The sequence below is a fragment of the Canis lupus genome, chromosome 28, assembly GCF_048164855.1.
Source record: "Canis lupus baileyi chromosome 28, mCanLup2.hap1, whole genome shotgun sequence".
NCBI lineage: Eukaryota > Metazoa > Chordata > Mammalia > Carnivora > Canidae > Canis > Canis lupus.
In genome coordinates this window covers 14,715,940-14,728,473 of record NC_132865.1, presented here as the reverse complement: position 1 = coordinate 14,728,473, position 12,534 = coordinate 14,715,940, and the positions used below count along the sequence as shown (strand labels likewise).

Below are 12,534 nucleotides of genomic sequence, written 5' to 3'. Positions count from 1 at the left end.
GGACAGCATGAATAAAGACTTAGAGGTGGAGATTGCAGGGTATATTCCAAGAACAACAAATAGTCCCACGTGGCTGAGTATAGGAGGTGAAAAGGAGGTAGCTATGGTGAGGATTGAAACGGGATAGATGGTGAGTAGCTCAATTGTGGAGGAGAGAGCTAGTGGCACACCCAGCTTTCCGTCCTTTCTTTTCAGTCTCTCATTTGTTCTGGAACCTTCCAATGCTATTCAACCCAAGTATTTCAGGTGAGCTTTACCTAATACCCATGTGCAGGGTAGTCCCTCACTTATTTAAGCCAACCTACACTTCCCATTCCCCTGGCCACAAAGATGAGTTCCAGGTTGGGCCCATGACCTAAGCCTACCCGATCAAGGGAATCTCAGGATTCTTGCCCAGCATCCAAGGACAGCACTCTCTCCCTTTGAAAGTAGGCAGGGAAGTTCGCATTCCTACAAGCTGTTGACTTCTTCTTGCAAGCCCGAGGCCAGCCCACACCAGTACAGAAGGCAGCTGGCCCCACCACAGGAGGCACAGCAGGGAGACGCAAGATACCGGGTCCTGAATTACATCACTGAGCCTCGGGATTAAACCATCCCATAGCTGGTCCTCCCATCTCTGGACCTTCCCATTACATGAACCTAAAGAGTAAATTTTTTATTTAAGCAGCTTGAGTCAGGTTTTTTATTATTTGCAATAGAAAGAGGGCTAACTCATAAAGTCTTTTCATTAGGTCATGTGGTTTTAAAGTATTATTCTGGGAAGTGGTTTAGAAAGGTCATGCCGTGGCCATGTGGAGGGTAAAGTGGTTAGAGAATCTCGAGGAAGAGAGATGGCTGGAGGCCCAGTGAGACTTAATGGAGCAAGAACTAAAGCTCTGACAGTGGACATAGGGGGAGATGATATGGAAGAAGAGGCATTGATGCAAAGTTTATTTAAAATGCGCTAGGAAATTCATCTGGGGTTGAAATCATCATTTGTTCTATTTCATTCTACAGCAATGGATGCTTGTGTTGGAAAAATAACTTTTGGGGCCCCTGAGTGGCTCAGTAGTTGAGCATCTGCCTTCGGCTCAGGTTGTGATCCCAGGGTCCTGGGACCTAGTCCCGCACAGGCTCCGGCATAGAAACTGCTTCTCCCTCTGCCTATGTCTCTGGCTCTCTCTCTGAGTCTGTCATGAATAAATAAATAACATCTTAAATAAAGAAAGGAAAAGAAAAGAAAAATCACTTTTAAGCTCATCAGTTCCCCAAAGTCTATCCCTTTCCTCCCTATGAAAAGAAGCGAAAGAAGAGAGAGTTATTAGATATTATTCCATTATCCAACTTCTGGTTTTGACTTTGTACTATTCATTCCTTCATCATATCCCCTGCTACATAGCTCATCCTGTCAGATGTTTCCATCCTTCAAAAATGTGCAGCCTGAAATCACATCCCCAGTAATCATCAAGTAGCCCAGTTCCATGTATTTAGCTCCTTTAAATCTTTCTTCATATTTCAGTACTTTTTTTTTTTAAGATTTATTTACTTACTCACGAGAGACACACACAGAGAGAGGTGGAGACACAGGCAGAGGGAGAAGCAGGCTCCCTGCGCGGAGCCCGATGTGCCGGGATCACGACCCAAGCTGAAAGCAGATGCTCAACCACTGAGCCACCAGGCGCCCCAATATTTCAGTGCTTTTAATTCCTCTGCATAGAAGGAGCTATGCTCACGGTTCCCTCGGTTGCATTTCGCAGCTCTTGAGTGGCAGCGGCCCACCGGTTGTGTAGGGCCCGCTGGACGTGTGAGTCCCAGCAGGAAGTGAGGCATGCGGCAATATGCACATCAAACAGAAGGCTTGAATGGATGCAGTTCTCACCTGGTTCTAGCTCTTTCCAGCTGCAGACGTAGGACAAGCGACTTAACCTTCTGGGTCTCAATCTGGCCGCCGCAGTACAGGAGTGATTATTATCCCACAAGGAGGCTCTCTTCCTTTAGCTCTTCCCGCCTCTTCCCAAAGGAGGAGGAGGGCAGATATGGGGGAATCAAGGACCCATCCCTGGGCTGAGTGTTGAATAGTAAGTAATAGTAATAGTAAGTAATAGTAACTCACTCTCTAAAGGGTGCTGATCTTTACATTTCAAAGCCCTCATGGCCAGAGACTCAGGACAGGTCCAGGCTACTGAGGCTGCTGGGAGCTGTTCTGCTCTGATGAGGTGAGAAGAGCCAGGCCTGCTCTAGGCTTACAAGGAGTCTCGTTTTCCTCTCCTTTACTTATCTCCCATTTTCTTGGACCATCTTCTCCTTGGAGCAGAGCAGGAAAACAGAGGGCTGAGAATTAAATGCGGCTTGCTGGCAAGCACTGAGAAAGAGCCTTGGCCTACTTGTCACATTGCAGCTTCGGCCTGGTCACAAGGAGCCCTCCAGGCGGTCCAGCCTGGCTCCCTGGGGGACGCCCTGGTTTTCAGGGGCAAAAGGCGTGTGCTAACGAAGGCTTTGAATTAGCCCTCACTTGGCTACGGCATATATAGATCTAGGAACAGGGGCAGGACAATATTGACAATTGACAATTTTGCTACCTCAACGAAACTACTCCTAGTTAATAAGAGCGCCGTCTTCTAGGAGTATGATGATGATTAAATGAGATCGCACAAGAGGAAACATTTTGAAGTCTCCAAAAATGTCAGGTGATAATCTGGAATTCTCAACTTTTCCTATTCCAGTTTCCTCGTTCGTTAAATGTTCAAAGCTACTCATGAAGCTCTTAGGGATGGCGAGATGAAAAATAGGTGAAAAAAATGCCAAACAATAGCCGTGGGAAAACTCTCTTTTATCTTCACAATTGACAGTTTGGCACTGAAATCCTCTTTAGAGCTCATACTCTGTTAAAACTCTTCTGGACCTTATGCCTTGTTACGGATTTTCTAAATCCACAGAAAACAGGAAAACTCATTTGTTGTGTTCTCCCGTTGAGACAATATGGTTGTTTTGCCCTAAAAACACACAACTGTTTCATTTTAGATTCCTTGTAATTACATCATTTCTAGCAGTAAATGAGCCTCCCGTGCATCATAAGGACCCTGTCCCCTTAGCAAGATCACTCAGTCTATCCTACTGCCCACACCTGCTTTGTTGAGTGCACTTGCTAACCCTCGTGTATCTCACAGGTGGAAAGCATGGCCCTGCCCCCCCAGGAGCTTTTCCTTCAAGCAGCCGTCTCTGATCTTATAGATACAAGTGCACAGAAATCTCAGCCAGTCTCCTAGATATGTTGCAAACATCATGTCTCCACCAACATAAACAACTAAACATGTTAAGGTTTTAAAGAAAGTCTAAATTTCTCAAAGCATAGCCAGCATTTTGGAGGAAGAAACAAAAAGAAAAAACCATGAGGTACGGAAATGCTATAAAAGAAATCCCAGCAGTTACTCTATCTTTAAGGCAATAGGTGACTGGGTGCCCTGGGTACTTAGAGCCGACCAGAAGGAAAACCAGCTAAATAACTGAACAACTGAGAGCAGAATCTCTTTGGGATTTCTCCAAGACCTCATCGGTGCCACGACCGAGGTGCCATGCACCCCGCTTTCCTTCCCAACGGGTGCCTTTGCTGAATGCTGCACCATCAAGGGGCTGAGTCTTTCTCCTGTTTTCTGTGCCTCTTCTAGTTGGGAGTCTCCAGGGGATTCTACGCCAGAATCCACACCGGGGCCTGAACGGAAGGGGCAGAGCACATGATCACCCCGTCTCTGGCCACCCATCCAGCAGAACCCGCCCCCCAACCTGCTACACAGCATAGCAGTGCATGCACCCAGCTGGGGCCTGAGAAGCTGATGCCATCTCTGAGGAGACTCACAGTGTAAGAGGACAGTGGACTTGCTGGCTCTTGTCATAGACAGAAAAAACTTCAAGGCAGAGGCCTCCCAGGAAAGGGTCGCCTCCAGCATGTCCCTTGTCATTTGTCCCATAACTACTTTTTAAGCATCTACAATGTGCCAGCCCCTTGTAGGCTCTAGACCTATATCAGTGACTAAAAGGACCTCATGCCTGTCCCGGTCCCAGAGCCATAGTGAGAGGAACTGTCCCCTCAAGGTGAAGCTTCCTGACAAGTGAGGGATCTAGAACCCCCATGTCCTCATTTGTGAATCTTAAAGGGCACCTCTTATTTAAGAACACTAACATCGAACAGTAAAATCATTCATTTTTCTCCGCACAACACTCTCCGATAACACACTGACAATAGAATATTTTTCCATTTAGCAGGACTCCAGGCTGCCCTTCCGGGCAAGGAGATGCAAGGGGCTCCTTCCTGCTAGCCTGGGGCCAAGTGTTGCCTCTCTAAATAACCAAGAAAATGGCACTCCAATTAAATTATTTTTGATTCAGATTATCTATCTGACCAAAGGGAGCTAAGAGCAGCAGTTGGGAGTGGGGTGACTTCCATCAGCATTTTAATGGACAATGGAAAGATACTGACATTTTAAAAAACATCACTTGATTAAATTCACATTTCTCAGAGAAGCAATTGTAATAACCCCTAACAAATTAGAACAAATTCCATTCTGTCACAGAGTCTGAATCAATGAGCTTCGCCGAATTTCCCATTTCATAGGGGGGGATGCCAGAGGCTCATTAAGGCTGAGAGACTTGCAGGAGGTGACCGCTCACCCCATCTCCTGATCCCTCACCCAGCGTGGTTTTGGAAGAGAGTTAACAGGTTACACCTGCCTGGAGCAGCACAGAGACAGGACATCAACGCGCCGTGCAAGACTTTAGGCTCTGGCGGGCTCTGGGCCCCCACACTGCCAGATGCAGTTTCCACCTCAGTTCACCATATAATTCACTCAGTCCAAAGCTACCTGGGGCCATGGCCCAAAGCCACAGAACTTCATAGGCATTTTTAAATCTTTTTTTTATTTTATTTATTTTTTATTTTATTTTATTTGCATGCAAGCCCAAAGGGAGAGGGAGAAGCAGACTCCCTGCTGAGCAGAGAGCCCAACTCTGGGCTGGATCCCAGGACCTTGAGATCATGACCTGAGCCAAAGGCAGATGCTTAGCCCACTGAGCCACCCAGGTGCCCCTCACCAGCATTTTTTAAAAAGAAAAAGAATATATTGGAAGACACCAGAGTGCATTGCACATGGTAAGGAAAGTATTGTTTTATGAAACTCTTGTCTCAGTAGGTAGGTAGGTAGGTGATTCGTCATTATTGTGGGCTGGGTCATAATGTAGAGGGCATTTCTACTGAGAAGCCTGGTTAAAGTAAACAGACGATGGGCAAGGTGTGCTCTCATTACTATTTTTGAATGAAGATATAACTAGCATAAAACATCGTGTGTCAGGTGTACAACATAGTGATTCAGTGTTTACATGCACTGCAAAATGATCCCCACAATAAGTATAGCTGACATCCATCAGCACACACAGTTACAATTTTTTTTTTGTTTATGATGAGAACTTTCAAGATTTACTCTCTTAGCAATTTTCCAGTATACAGTAGAGTATTATGAACTGTAGACCCCATGCTGTGCATCATATCCCCAGGACTTGTTTTATAACTGGAAATTTCTAACTCTTCAACCCCTTTTGCCCACTCTCCCCTAACCTCTCATCTCTGGAAACCACCAGTCTGTTCTCTGGATCCGTATCTCTTTACGACTGAGTCCTTCCTTTTTTCCACTTTGCTATTTCCAAATGTTTTTTCAGTGTTGCTGAACAAACAGTGTGCTTCACTTCTCGTTCTCTTGCATTCATATTCCCCAGGACTGTCAAACAGTCTCTGCCTACCTGGTCAGGATTTTTACGTGCTCTGAAGAGGTGATTCCAAGACATATTTTGCTGTTTAAGATGAGATCAGCCTAGGAAAATGAGTGTCATTCACAAGATTCCAAACATTTTGCAGAACTTAACAAACTTACTACACACATACACACACACACACACACAATTTTTTTTCCTTTCTCTGGTCACGGTAGCAAATAGTAGAATGTTTTTAGGACTTGGCCTGATATTCATGAGAGTTCCGTGCATTGTGGCACCCACTGTTTTTAGGCTTCCAGAACCATTTGCAAAGGCCCTCGGTGGCCATAGCCGGACTGACCTGATGGCTCTCTAGCATGTGCAGTGGCTGAAACAGATCCACTCCCAGTAACTTTGCTGCAGCCAATGGGTTAATCCTCCCTGAGCTGAAGCCTGACATGGTGCAAACCACAAGCTCCCCCTTACAGCTGTTTGAGCATTTCATGAGCCTGACAGGAAACACTTATGTCTGACCTAAAGCTCACCTGTTGCAACGTGACTCCACTTCATTCATTCGCTCTGTCACACGGTCAACAGATATTTTCAACCCCCCGCCGTGGGCTCACCCTTGCACGAGGCTCTCCGGAACCCAGGGTGCAGGTGCTCACAGCCCAGCCACAGAGACATCATGCTCATAAATCCCCAGGCCAGGCTGTCACTTGTGTGATGAAGACAATGGGACTTTTTTGGTGCATGGGAAAGGAGCAAAAAGTGTTGGCCTCAGGAGGACTGTTGTGGCTCATGGTGATGCTGGGTATGACCTACTGGAGATGGAAATGGGGATGGAGTCTTAGGATCTTCCCCCTAAAAGTAATTTTCCCTAAACTTCTCTTGTGAGTCCGGTTCAATATTCTAAATTGATTTTTCTTTTTATATCCAACTTTTAGCCCTTCCATCAATTCCATTATTGAGGTTCATTTATTCTCCATCTCTTCCTCTACAAAGAAATAAGCTCTGTGAAAGTAGGGGCTTTATCTATTTTGTTCCCGTGCTCTTCAATGTCTAGTACAGTACCTGGCAGTAAATGTTTGCTCAAAAAAAATGTATGTGGCTCATTTTCCCTGGGCTTTGTTGGACTAAAGTGGGGACTGGGACTAATGTTTAAAATAAATTCCTGAAACAAAATAAATAAAATAAAATAAAATAAAATAAAATAAAATAAAATAAAATAAAATAAGAGTTCCTCTCACAAATAATGAAACAGACCCCCTCACTCTTACCCACCATTGCAATATCTCTATCCCCACCAGGTCTCTCCTGCTTGTTTCTGAGCATTCTCGAAAATGTCTGTAGTGTGCTCAGGAATAAGTTCCTGTAGGTGTGGCCACCACATTAGAGACCTCCACAAGCTGAGGGAGTTCTGTGTTCTCTACGCCCTCCATGCAAGGGCCATAGCTGTGAGCCATGAAGAAGAGGAAGAAACACCTCTTCCTCTCCATTACATATACACCAAAGCAATGTAGCTTTGTGCCATAGATTTGGAAGATTTGTTAAAAAACAAAACAAAACAAAACACATCAATATGTACTTACAGCCCCTTATTTCCCCTAGATTCAGACACGAGTCCATGAAGAGCTCACCTGAAGGCAAGGGGCAGTATTCAGTTTCTCTTCTTTCTGCAGAGCTTCGAGACTTTGGTATTGGGCTGAACTTGTAAGGGCGAGGGATTCCATCACTATTCAGTGCCCCCTGCAGAAAGGACCGCTTGGTTAGCCCATCAGGCACTGCCAGGCACATCTAGACTCCAGTGACCATGTTCAACCCTGAGCTTGAGAGCCACCACTGAATCTCTTCTTTCAAATAGAAACTTGGGCTGCCATAGAAACTTCCCATGAGCCTGACCAAGCCTGTGTGTATGCCATTCATATTTTATTTAATATCCCAGAGCTTGTGTGCGGCCAGTAAGTTTAGTGAAGCAGGTCACAAATCCACATGATATGGCCAGTGGCTGTGTGCTGCGGGAGGACACTGAGCTTCTCTCTAGCCCGTGGAGAGTCTGCCAATGGAGCTATCATCGCAAAGGCAGCTTTGAGAGGGAGTGTGGACCTAACAGACGATACCATCAATCCTATCAATGCAGCTGCTGTGAACAGACCCACTGTTACTCCTCAGATCAGGACAGTTCACTCAGCTTTTGGTGTCCCAACAGCATGCAAGTCAATCTGCATAGGACACTTAACAATTAAGCTTTAATGATCTAGTGCGTTGTGAGTGTTTTGTGCATAATAGAAATGCATTTGTAACAGAGGCAAATCTTAGCTGTTTTTGGATGGCTTATTCAAGAATCCACCGCTAGCTACTGCCTTCCTACTGTGTGCTAGAGTCGCTTCTAGTCATAGTCCTAAAGAAAAGATACAAGGTCACCCGTCTCATGCAGCTTACTCGAAATCAGAGGACACAGTAAGAAAACAGATAAATAAAACAAGGTGATTTCAGATCATAAGTTCTATGAAAAAGGTACACAGGACAATATGGCATAAAAGGTGACTGGGATTAGCTGACCCCAATCATTTATACCCCCCTCTGCCTTGCATTCTCTAGTATACATGGTGGGAAGATAAAATGCTTGTGTCTCCACCATCACTTACTGCTAGGTGCTAGGGACTGTGGGACCCAAGTCCAAGACTCCAGGTTGAACCCTCTGAGGAGGCCTTCGGGTCCAATAAAATGCAGAGCCACATAAGAAATTACTTTGATCCTTTGAACTCTCCCTTCTCCTTGTTTGGGACACAGATATAATGCCCAGAGGTGCAGCAGCTGTCTTGTGACCTTGAAGTGAAATCACAAGGAAGAAAGTTGAGATGTTAAGGGGGGCAGAGCAGAAATGTGAGAAAGAACCAGAGTCCCTGATAGCACCACTGAGGCTTGAACAGCCTTGACCTAACTACCCTGGATATCTTAATATATGAGACAAAGGTCTACCAGCTTAGGCCTGTACCAGGTTTATTCTTTTTCTTTTTTTGTTTTTTTAAGATTTTATTTATTTATTCATGAGAGACACAGAGAGAGAGAGAAAGAGAGAGAGGCAGAAACACAGGCAGAGGGAGAAGCAGGCCCCATGCAGGGAGCCCAACGTGGGACTCGATCCCGGGTCTCCAGGATCACACCCTGGTCTGAAGGTGGCGCTAAACCGCTGGGCCACCCCGGGCTGCCCCAGATTTATTCTTATTTGAAGCCACTTTCCTAACTAATAGCGGGACATGAAGTTGTGGTTGGGAAGATACCTTAACCAAGGTGCTCATGAAAATCTTCTCTCAGAAGGTGATATTTTAGTTGAGACCTGAGTGATAAGAAGGAGACAGTCATGTGAAGATCTGGGAGAAAGAAATCCAAGCAGAAGAAATAGCAAGTGCAAAGGCCCTGAGACATAAATAAGCCTGTTGTGTTCAAGGACGAGATTTCAATGTGTCCAAACAATGGGGGTTGTGGCCATACTGGAGGTCTTAGAGGCGGGCAGAAGCTAGACCACACAGAGCCTTGTAAGTCATGTCAAAGCTCTACTTGAATTCCAAGGGGATTTAAGATAGATGAGTTTGATCTACGTTTTGGAGGTAAAGCCTTCCACAGGGCTTGATGGATTCAAAGTATGATGAGAGAAAATAAGGAATTAAGGGTGACTCCTAGATTTTTATACTGAACAATGAATAGGGGCATCACTCAAGTGGGGGAGAATGTGAAAGGTCTGGGTGAGAAAGGGAAGGAAATGCAGTACAGAGGACGGTGTACATGTTAAGTTAGAGATGCCCGTTAGAGCTGCAAGTGGCAATGTTGTATGGGAAGCTGAATCCATAAATCTGAAACTCCAGGGAGGAGTCAGGGCTGGAGTTAGAAATTTGGAACCATCCACGTACAGATGGCATTTAAGTCATGGTTCTGGATGTGATTTCCTGGCCAGAGAATGCAGATAAAGAAGGAAATTTCAGCCTGGGGTAAATCAACATTTACATGCAAAATGGAGGTGGGTAGGCCAGCCGGGGAGGCGTGGGGGGGGACCCAGAAGGAGAATCCAGAAGATTGAGACAGAAGCCAGGAAGCTCTGAGAAAAGGGTGTTTTGAGGACCCGTCATTAGCTCTGCTGAATGATGCCAAGAGCCTGGGAAAGTGACACAGTTGGATTTGTTCATCGGATGTGTTTGGTCATCTTGCTAAGAGCCGTTGCAGAAGAGAGGAGAGGCTCCTGCCTGACTTGAGTGGGGTCAAGACAACATGGGTGGTGAGAACACCAGGTACAGACCTCGCTTGAGTCCAGAGTAGTTCTGCGATGAAGGGAAGTGGAAAAGGGAGCAGTAGCCACAGGGTGTTAGGGTCAATGGATGGTCTGGGAAGAGCTGTTGGTTAGAAGACAGGTTCTATCTGGACAGCAAGGTAAATGGAGTGAAGTGCCAGGGTGTGTGTGATATTTATTGAGTTCCCCCTACAAATTTCAGTCAGTCCTCCCACCGAGCCTGTCAAGTAGCTATTTTCCACCCTCTTTCTGGACACGAGGGACACGGTAGAGTACACTGATTGGCATTTCTGGTTTGAGTCCAAGAGAATCTGAGCTCTGCTGGAACCTTGACCAGTTATTGAACTCTCTCTGCCTCTGTTTCCTCATCTGAAAAATGAGGATAAAAAAAAAAGTACTTGCCTCAAATGATTGGTGTGAGGAGGAAAGTGTAATCATCCACATAAAACAGGTACACAAGCATCACACATAGTGAGTGCTCAGTAAATATTAGTTCCTTTCAGAGATGAGAAAAGAGAGCCTCTGAGGTTAACTATCTTCATTTATTGAACAAATAATATATTGAGCTTCTACGATTTGCTCAGCACCACGTGAGGCCAGGGAGTAGAGCCATGGACAAGATACAAAATGTTCTTGTCTTCATAGAGCTTAAAGTTGATGATGATGATGATGATGATGATGATAATAATAATAATAATAATAATAATAATAATAAAACCAACAGTAGCCAACATGTATTTACAACATGCCAGATTCTGGAGGCTTCATAGCAGTAAATAACAAAAGCAGAATCTGTCTTACTCCAATTTGTAGTTCTATTATGTCATCCTTCCCAGCGGTATCATTTTGCAAGGAGAAAGAAACCCAACTCTAGTGACATAATCCTGGGGTGTGAGGACATGTTATTGAAAGGAAAACATTAGAGGTGATGACTAACCTTCCTTGCTTTCTCCACCACTTCCCCAAGATGCTATCAGAAACAGGTTGTGAGGATTGTTTTTCTCTGCATCCTGCCCTGTGTCCCCTTCCCTGGTTTCTTCCTTTGTTTAACCAAAGACACAAATGTGACAGGCCCCATGTTAGCTCATTGTGGGTACCAAACATGAGTGCTGTGGGCTGAATTGTGGCCCCCTCAAAATTCACAGGGTTGAAGTCCTAAGCCCCAGAATCTCAGAAAATGACTGCGTTTGGAGATAGGGCCTTTATGGAGGTAATTAGGTTAAAATGAGGTCAGTAGGATGGCCCTACTCCAATGTGTCTGGGGTCCTTATAAGAAGAGGAGATTAGGGGACACCTGGGTGGCTCAGTCAGTTGAGCGTCCAACTGTTGATTCCCACTCAGGTCGTGATCGCAGGGTCACGAGATCGAGCCGCACGTCGGGCTGCTCACTCAGTGTGGAGTCTGCTTGAGATTCTCTCCCTCTCCCTCTCCCCTTCCCCTGCTCATGCTCTCCCTATCTCAAAATAAATAAACAAAATCTTAAAACAAACAAACAAACAAAAAACAAGAGGAGATCAGGACACAGATAGGTCCAGAGGGAGGACCACGTGAAGACCGCCAGAAGGTGGCCATCTGCAAGCCAAGCAGAGAGGCCTCAGTCAGAAAAGACCAGCCCGGTCCTCAGCTTGCTCTCAGACCTGCGGCCTCTAGAATCGTGAGAAGATAACTTTCTGTCGCCAAACCCCCCAGTCTGTGGGTGTGGCCGTCAGAGTGGCCCTGGCACACTAACACACTGAGGGAAACACCGCTGGCGTGCAAGGCCTGGAAGCATTTTGAGGGCGGGCAAGTTCACACTAAGTGCCATGCGACACACGGCAAGACTGGGCCGAGTGAGAAGTGCTCAGGTTAAGTTCCTGGACACCACAGATGACGCCCCCCCATTTCTCTCAGCATGGGGGACAGTGGGGAAGACCCCAGGAAAAGTTAGGCCGCAAAGCGGAACTAGGGGTTCAGTCTGGGGAACTCCAAAGCATCCCAGGGAAGTGGGCCAGCACGGATCACCCTTCTTCTATTTTTAGGTCACTCTCTTTGTCCCTCTTATGTGTTATCCTTACCAGTTTCTGTCCAAATCAGCGTGCTGGCACTCCCGTATTGTGACGTTCATTAAGGGGCCAAAGCCTTGTGGCCCATTCTACCGGTGAGGACACTGAGGCACGGGCGGGTGAAGCCGGGCCAGCCCCACACCCAGGGAATGGTGGAGCCAGACCCACCCCCGGCGGTCCTCCCCCTCCGCCGGTCGTGTAAGTGACACCAGGCTCAGTGGAGGAGCAGCGCGGGTGCAGGAGGAGCCCGTGAAGAATGCACAGGGGGAGAATGAGATTCCCCTTTGGAGACAGGTGTGTGGAATGCAAAGGCAGAGCGACACAGAAGCTCGAGAAGGAAAGAGAGGGGAAGGACGTTGGTGTTACTTGTGAGAAGAGGGAAGATTAGAAATTGCAAGTGAAAGAGGAAGGAGATACTGAAGATAGATAGGAAGGAGGTCGTTAGCAAAGAAAGTTCTGGAAGGAGAGCAGAAGGCTCAGATTTACCTG

At 46.2% G+C, this 12,534-nt stretch overlaps 1 long non-coding RNA gene across 2 annotated transcripts in view; it reads right to left on the bottom strand.

Annotated features, from left to right (window-relative positions):
* Positions 1–2,095: 2,095 nt before the first annotated feature.
* Positions 2,096–12,534, bottom strand: part of LOC140620221 (uncharacterized) — an 80,822-nt gene continuing 70,383 nt past the window's right edge. The window contains exons 1-4 of one of the 2 annotated variants that reach the window (XR_012019994.1): positions 8,367–8,657; positions 7,359–7,467; positions 6,345–6,542; positions 2,096–5,837 (exon numbers count right to left, since the gene is read on the bottom strand). This is a non-coding gene — a long non-coding RNA (uncharacterized lncRNA). Of the gene's footprint in view, positions 5,838–6,344; positions 6,543–7,358; positions 7,468–8,366; positions 8,658–12,534 lie in introns of those variants that run through there. The other variant, XR_012019993.1, reaches the window with a different exon arrangement.